General features: G+C 29.4%; 1 long non-coding RNA gene across 1 annotated transcript; it reads left to right on the top strand.

Moving 5' to 3' along the window:
* Positions 1–2,564: 2,564 nt before the first annotated feature.
* On the top strand, positions 2,565–4,305 carry LOC133803873 (uncharacterized). The gene is made up of 3 exons (XR_009878183.1): positions 2,565–2,642; positions 2,888–2,983; positions 4,242–4,305. It is a non-coding gene; the product is annotated as an uncharacterized LOC133803873 (long non-coding RNA).
* The last annotated feature ends 3,269 nt before the right edge of the window (positions 4,306–7,574 follow it).

Raw genomic sequence — 7,574 nt, 5'->3', positions numbered from 1 at the left:
TTTTATTACTTTGCCTATACATATATAAAGTCTCATGCATATTAATATTATGTTGAACGAGTAGGATTATGCAGAAGTAAGGTCATCAGCAGGAAATAATTGGTCGAATAATGTGAACCATTATGCAAACTCTTCCATTAACAATCAGAATGTAGTGATGAGTAATAATATGCAACCTTCAGTAATTCCAAGCAGCAACGTTCAATTCCAGAGCCCAAACCCTTCCATTGGGGTGCACTACGGGAGGGACACAAGATCACACCTGAATGCAACAATCCCAATTCTACAACTTACGGTAATAATAAAGTACACTTTATTTCTTATATTCATTTCTTCTTTCCCAAATACATTATCTAAGATATAAATTTAATCAGAATCAGAATCAGAATCAGAATCAGAATCAGAATCAGAATCTGAATCTGACTGCACAAGTGAATGGGATAGCTCACTCATTTGGTCGAGTAAATCATCATGATCCCCAAAGTAATATGATCTACACATCCTATCAGTACCCAAATGCTTATCCTGAAAATGTTTCTCGAGTTCTTGATCAGCACGTACCAGCAGCCCAGTAAGTTAACATATACACAGTATCAACATTATTTTATATTTTATCAATAAGAAATATATATATATATGTGTGTGTGTGTGTGTGTACACTTGACTTGAATCTGTGTGTTTTGGTCTGACTAACTAGTCAATTTGGCCCAAGAATTAACAATCAAGTACTCCAAAACAACACAAATAATTACGGAAACTTCATCATCAACGGTCCGCAACAACAACAGGCATACCTCTATCCAGCCAATGCAATATTCTCTCCAAACACAGTATGTGATAGTATATAGTCATCAATATGATATTACTAAAATGTACATGTTATAGCTTATATAATTATATTCAATTAATTTGTTTTTTGTGATTTTATTTTACTTTAAAGCAGATGATGACAGGTGGAATGGGAGTTGTAAATCAGTTTAATAGACAGATTAATAACGCACCCCAGCAAGTCATTTTCGCTCCTCAAACTCAATTGCTGGCCAATATTGGTGCTAACTTTAGGCCTGTGCCAAACATTAATCCTCCGGGATATAATTGGTATATGTATTACTTTAATTATCGATGTTAAATTAATATTACGGTAAAGTATTATACATGTGGATGATTAATTTTTTTTTATTATTATTATTGACCTTTTTTTTTTAATGTATGTGATTCATTAAGGGTACAACAATTATCTAGTCAGCATCCACAAATGAGCACCCAAGTTCCACCAATGCCGTATGTTGTTAATTACAACCCATATGCCCAATACTCAACGCAATCTCATGGATACTCGGCGCTTATCAGGTGTGACATTTATTTTAAATTTTACCTTAATTAGTTTCAATGGTTTCAATTTAAACTAGACAGTGCTATTTGTTCGAAGAACAAGTTCATCATGGATTAAGTGGTATTTTTATTAGACGTTGTGTCAATAGGTAAATTACATGTAATTAATATATGACACGAGTGACGAGTACGAAAAATTCTGATTTTGGTCCGCCAAGTTGAGTAGATTTGAGTTATTTGGGTTGGCACGACTTTTTCGTTCTTTTAAAAGAAATTTCTTGAAATTTTTTGAGAATTCCGAGTGTGATAGTCTTCGGAATTGAGTAGGATGATTTAGCCCAAATTAGAAAAAAGGAAAAACAAATACGTGGCTTGTAATGCGTACATGAGAGCTTATGGATCATTAGAAAGTTCAATTAGTGATGACTAGCAAAATGCTGTGTGTATTTGTCTATTTGACATTTGTGGCTGCAATGAGCAAAAATCTCACTCACCAGCCTAAACAACCCCAGCACCGTGCAGGGCCTTGAACCCAAATACATTAACCATAATAAAAGTAAACATGTTAGTAAGACAACATTTTTCAAAAAAATCTAAAGGGTCTATGATTTGATTGATCGATCATTGGTATTGGAATGAGTGAATAGTCAATGTTTTGGCAATTCCTCACGAACAGATGAGTCAAGAAAATTTGAATGAGAAGCTAAGATTTTTTTTGTTACAGTGTTATAAGCGATTACATGACAATTTTTTCAACAAATTATATGAATGTAACTTACTATTGAATAAAAAACTTATTATATCATTGTGTGTAATTTTCATTACATATTTTGTTGTGTGCACATCATTAAAATGCATCTCATACTAGTTGAGAAAAGAAGAATAATTAGTACTACAACATATTGCTAATTTGATATGCCTTTTCTTTCTTTCTTTCTCTTTAATTATTGACAGTATTAATTAAATTGAATTTTGAAATATATTGCAGGCCCCAAAATATCTCATATCATCATCATCAAGTCCCAGTGGCACCCACTCAATTTGATCCAGCAGTTTTTAACTCGACACTGCAGCCAAATGTTCAAGTAGTTTCTTTCAATCCCAGGTCAGTACTAACATAAAGTCGTGTTTTATTTTACCACTTCACAAACATATTGTATTGTTCATAACAACCAATAATCAATCAAAATATATCCTGAAATTATGTAACAATCTTATTTTGAGTTTAGGCCTCCACAACAAGTGATAAATAATGAAGTCAGAGCCTCAACGCTTAATTTTATTATGCCATCTTCCTTATCGTCTTCAAGGTACGTTTCATGCCATTTAATTAATCATTCTCAAGTTCTCTGGTCCTGAAAATCCATCTTCCAAATATTCTTTATTTTTTTGTGCTGATATAATTTATTTATTTTTAATTAATATAAGCCCAATTCCTAGATTTTTTTTTTACAATTATATATTTATGCTGGCTGAAATATATGATCTGCAGTCAATTGCAGGATCAAATGTTAATGTAATTTAGTTAAATAATTTTGATTATGAACTTAATTAGGATCTACCCGGCCTCACATTACTCTGACGCCCTCAATGTCGCACCACACCAACGTAACTTTGGAACTGCTGTTATTCAACCTCCCAATCTGTCTAGGTATGTACATATATATATATATATATATATGACTTTTATAATTTTATTTCCACACTTTTTTTCTTCCCTCACTCTTTTATAATTAATGGGTAATTAATTAGTCATTTATAAACATAATCACGTGCAAATTGACATAAATATCATCAAACAATTATAATTATAAATCATAATTCTTAACACAAATCATCTCAACATATTAGGTATAAACATAAAAAAAAAAAAGTTAGATTATCAATTTAAAAAATCAAAACTCTAAAGAAAAAGTAATGGATTAACAAAATATAGATATGAATATGGATATGGATGTGGAGATGCTAAAGAATTTAATTCTAATAAGTTTTTTTTGTATCATATGTATGAATTTTTTTTTATTGTATTTTATTCTTAAAATTGTGTATGATAACAACTCACTGAAGATTGACATCATTAGAAAGATTAAATAAAAACATAAAGAGTAAAGAAATGTCGTTAAGCCATGAAAATGATATGTGAAAGACATAGCATTGATCATGATATGAAGTTATTGATCATTATGGGTATTTTACATTAGTGACAATGATTTAAGATTTAGTTTTATTTAGGAGATAGTAATTTTAATAATAATTGTATTATTTAGTAATAATAATATAAAGGGGTGCGAGAAGAAAGTTTTATGGATAATATTCTACTTATTTTTTTTTAGAAAAGACCCCAAGACTCACCAGCCAAGCAAAGAGCTTGAAGAGAAGGTGATGGGGAGACTGATTGAATTAATTCTTCTCATATAAAATGAGATCATGGATACAAGAAGGGTAGCCAGGCCACCAAACCTTACTAATAACTTCCGACAAGGCATATTTAGCTAAGGAATGGGCAACAGTATTAAAGGCTCTAGCATAGAAAAAAAGACTAGCAGAGTGGAAAACTGAAAAACTGAGTCTAAAATCTGCTAAGACTAACCCCAGAGAAGAAGCCAAAGGAACCTGGTTATTAAACTTCAAAACCACATTCAAACAATCAGATTCAAACCACACATTTTAAAGTTTAAGAGAGGTGTGATAATAAATTCTTTTATTTTTAAAGTTTAAGTGGGGTTTTTAATTAAAAAAAATGTGTGAGAGGAGATAAAAAATATGTGCCAATAGTCACACCCTTTTATTTTTGTTGCTAAAATTTCCTAATTATAAGTACATACAAATTAAGTGATAACAATTATCAGCACTTGACTTGTTATTATCTTTTCCTAATTTTGTTTATTTGATTATTGACAAATATTAAGGTTGATGTGCGACAATAATCAACGACAGCTTCAAGTGATTCCTGTTAATGCTACGAACTCTGATCACTTTCTTGGCTCCAGCAACCAAGTGCATTCTTTCTTTGCTAGGTACAAAGTGTGACTTGGTCTTTATTTTTACCTAATAAAAATTAATACACCCAAATTGAACTGTACATTTAAAAAAAAAAAAAAAAAACTGAAATTGATGAAAATAAATATTACTTTGTAAAAAAAAAATGTTAACATAGACACTCGAATCTAGTTATTCAGTTAGTAATTGGTCTTATTAATTTTGACTATATAACTGCAATAATGATATGATAATAATTATTATTTGTTGATGATATATTATATTTTGAAGGCTGTCTATCAAAATAATATTAGCAAGCAATACATTTTATATATATAATTATGTCACACTCTTATTTAGATTTACGATTATGCAGATCTCAGCTGGGTGTGTATGGTGCCACTGCCAACTCTACCAATAGTACTCATTTATTGAACTCACAAGTAATTATACCTCTTATTTCTTCTTATTGCATGATAATCTATTTCAGAAATAATTAATTATCTCTTAATTTATCTTATTTATTCACATTACACCTTCATAAGTACACATTATATATTCTCAGCAAGCTGGGGTTCAGGGCAATGGACAGGCAATTGTTATTCAAAATAACAGTGCATCATCTACAAAAGAGGTATAGTTAATGTTGATTAAAATAAAGAAGCATATATATAAAATTCAATTCCCATATCTCTCTCTTATGAAATTAATTAGTTTATAAAACGAAGTAATTTGGTAATTTTATTTTATTATCTACAGAACGGAATAACATTGGAGAGGCGTGGCCGGGGCCGTCCCCCAACTAGAAAACGTCTAGAGGTTGGAGAGCCATCAATGTCATCTAAACGCTTGAAGGTAATTTTTCTTATTACTATACATATTTTTATTTTTATAAATTAAAGCTTACATACATAAGTAATATATATATATAGAAAGACTAAGCTATTTGATAAAAGTTGGTTTCGTCATTAGGTATGTAAATGGGGCGGGTCTGCCCCGCCCCGCCCCGTCCCGCCCCGATTAGTGTCTTGAAGCGGGGCGGGTCGCCCCGCCCCGTCTTAATCGGGGCGGGTTTGCCCCGCCCCATTTGCCTTTTTTTTTTTTTTTTAAGAAATATTAAATTTTAATTTTAAAATTATCTTTAAACTTAAATTATTTTTTTATTACAATCCTTATTTTTTACACTTCTTGTCAACTACACAATAAAATATGAATTTATATATATATATAAAGATAAGTATATATATATATAAGGGTTCAGTCGAGTTAATTACTTGGGAATAAAAAAAAATTAAAAAAAAAAGTAATCGGGGCGGGTCTGCCCCGACCCGCCAGAATTCATATCGAGGCGGGGCGGGTCAAAGCCCCGCCCCGAATTCTGCCCCAATTTTACCGGGGCAATGATGCCCTGCCGGATCGGGGCCCGACCCGCCCCTCTCCATAGACCCATTTTTCCATTTCTACGTCATGTGTATAATTATAAATTATAATTTTTTATTATCATATTGTATATTGTAGTGATTTAGATTATGTCACAAAATTTTAAGAAATTTCGAATAATTTACGATACCGAAAACAAGATTTAAACAATTGAAATTTCTACGCGTGCCTGTTTTTTAGTACATGAGTGCAACAAGTTGTATGAACCTTGCTTTCGGCACCGTAAATTATTTAGAATTTCTTGAAACTTTGTGAGATGTTCTAAATGACTACAATATATATTTTCATAATGAAAATTTTGAATTTATAACTATACACATGACGAAACAAACTTTTGTCACCTGTGTTTCAAAAAGACTTTCAACACCATAGTCATTTTCTATATATATATATATATATGGAGTGTTGTAGTTTTTTTTGGGTAGAGTTATGCTTTTTTTTTTGTTTTTTGGTACATAGATAATTTGTAATCCAAATTTTTGTATATGGCAATATAGATTATAGTTAACGAAATACCACAGAATTTTACTATAAATATATATAAGTAACGAGTAGTATTAGTTTTTTTTTAGTTCTTTTTCATAGTTAATAATTCTCATTAGATTTTGTTATTGACAAATGAAGTCTATATATTGGTTTACTAATGCAACAGAGGGAAGAAGAAGAAATTGGAGAAGTGCCAAAAAATGATGCAGCTGATAACTCTAATGTAACCGCCGATCAGCCTACTAATTTCTCAAGGTAGGTCCTACAATACTTTCAATCTCTCTATATAAATATATATAAGTAATTAGTGAGGGCCTTTATTTTGGTTAATATACAAAATTGATATTTTTCTATATTTATATACATAGTGCTATTTTTTTTCAAAAAACAAAGTTAGGAATGGAGGCCTGATCCCTGATATCTGGGCCAGCCCAGAGTCAGGGTCCTGTAATTAGCAAAAAATAGACTTTTTTTTAGGGATAATTACATATCCTACAGTAATATAAAAAAAAAAATTTGTTTTATACGGTATCTTTAATAAATTATAAAAATACGGCTCTCCCCACCCATAAATTACAAAAATACGGCTCTTCCCACCCACTTATGTATATATATATATTTACCTTTGTTTTATTTTTTTGTCTTAATGTTTAATAAGAATTTAAGCCTATCAATTAATATAATAATAAAAGTAATAATAATTATAGTTACCACCTTCAATAAAATAAAGTAGATTAATTTATTTTTATTTCAAATAAATATATTTATTAATATTAAAGTTAATATTTATATAATTACTCAAAAAATAAATAAATATATATACAAATTACAATATGCTGTTAATTAAAATTAATATTAATAACTATATGTTATAATATATAGTTAAAGATAATCACAATATTATTATTCTTTATAAAAATATTATACATATATATATTTTAAATCATAGTTAGTCAAGTCTCAACACTCAATGTTAAACCAAAATCATAATCTAATCCAAGTTTCAAGTTTGTTACAAAAATATATTTAAAGTTAAAAAATTAGTTTTGTAAATCTTTGTAATAATCATGTTAAATAAATTTATAAATATTTATGTAAATGTGAGTTACAAAAATAAATTTTTTAGTTGTGAAATTAGTTTTGTAAATTGTTGTTACAAAAATGTAAAACTTGTTTTTAAAAAAATATTGTATTTCACCACTATATTTAATAAAGTGTTTTATAAATAATGAATATCTTAAATTTATATTTTTAAGTTGTATAGCATAAATATGATGGTTCATGTAATTTTTTGGTACAATATTGTAACAATATGAAAAAGTATAATAATTTTATGT

The sequence above is a fragment of the Humulus lupulus genome, chromosome X, assembly GCF_963169125.1.
Source record: "Humulus lupulus chromosome X, drHumLupu1.1, whole genome shotgun sequence".
Classification (NCBI taxonomy): Eukaryota; Viridiplantae; Streptophyta; class Magnoliopsida; order Rosales; family Cannabaceae; genus Humulus; species Humulus lupulus.
Note: the sequence above shows the minus strand (reverse complement) of the source record. Positions and strands in the feature narration are given on the sequence as shown.